Here is a 1,319-nt window from a genome sequence, read left to right as displayed (position 1 = left end):
GCTGGAACGGCTGTTGCATCACATTCTGATTGTTGCTCCAGCTGAAGTTAGGATGATTCCAGTTGTCAGGATGATAAGTGTCTGGAACTGGTTGTTGCGATCTCTGAAAGTTGCTCACAAACTGAGCTGAGTCGCTAGATATAGCGCATTGCTCTGTCGCATGCGGACCTGCACACAGCTCACAAACACTAATTATCTGCTTAACACCATAGTTAGCCAGAGAATCGATCTTCATAGACAACGCCTTTAGTTGAGCAGTGATAGCCGTAGCTGTATCCACCTCAAGTACTCCTGCTACCTTGCCCTGTGGACATCTCTGGGTTGGATACTGATATTCATTAGCAGCCATCAGTTCAATTAGATCATAAGCTTCCTTATAGCTCTTTGCCCATTGTGCTCCGCCTGATGCTGCATCGAGCATGGGTCTGGACTGTGCTCCCAACCCATTATAAAAAGAAGTGATGATCATCCAATCAGGAATTCCATGATGAGGACACTTCCTAAGCATCTCCTTGTAGCGCTCCCAAGCTTCACATAGCGATTCTCCCGTTTGCTGCACAAATTGAGTAATAGCGTTCCTCATTGCAGCTGTCTTCGCCTTAGGGAAGAATTTGGTAAGAAAATTCTGAGCAAGATCTTCCCAAGTAGTAATCGAACCAGCTGGTAGAGAGTGTAACCTGCTCTTAGCCTTGTCCCTCAAAGAGAATGGGAATAGTCTCAGCTTCACAGCATCTTCGGAAACACCGTTGAACTTGAAGGTGTCGCAGATCTCAATGAAATCCCTAATGTGCGTATTGGGATCTTCCATTGGAGAACCCCCAAACTGGACTGAAATATGTACCCATTGAATTATGCCAGGCTTGATCTCAAAGGTATTAGCTGTGATAGCTGGCCTGACAATGCTAGATTGAATGTCATTGATCTTGGGTTGAGAAAAATTCATCAAAGCTCTCGTTCGTGCTACTGGATCTCCCATTGTAATGAGTACCTGAAACACAAACAAGTAAACCGTGAAAGTAAAAGAATCCGAGTCACTGAACTTTAACAACCACTGATGACAAACACATAAACTAAAAATTAACACCGAGTCCCCGGCAGCGGCGCCAAAAACTTGTTAGGGCGAAAATACGCGCTAATATTCACGCAAGTATACGCGTTCGCAAGTAGTATAAGATATAAATCAGATTCGTTCCCACAGAGACTGGTTTAGGTTAAGTTCAATTTATGCACCTATGCAACAATGTATGGTTATCGCTCAATGCTAAGACAAATAACAAATTGGGTTTTTATTAAACTAAGAGATTATACTAAATAATATT

General features: G+C 43.0%; 1 non-coding gene across 1 annotated transcript; it reads left to right on the top strand.

Moving 5' to 3' along the window:
- Positions 1-479: 479 nt before the first annotated feature.
- LOC141694765 (small nucleolar RNA R71) lies at positions 480-586 on the top strand. Its single transcript, XR_012564049.1, has one exon. It is a non-coding gene; the product is annotated as a small nucleolar RNA R71 (small nucleolar RNA).
- Positions 587-1,319: the final 733 nt, after the last annotated feature.

Source organism: Apium graveolens, chromosome 10, assembly GCF_009905375.1.
Source record: "Apium graveolens cultivar Ventura chromosome 10, ASM990537v1, whole genome shotgun sequence".
Taxonomy (NCBI): domain Eukaryota; kingdom Viridiplantae; phylum Streptophyta; class Magnoliopsida; order Apiales; family Apiaceae; genus Apium; species Apium graveolens.
This window is presented reverse-complemented; position numbering and strand designations above follow the sequence as displayed.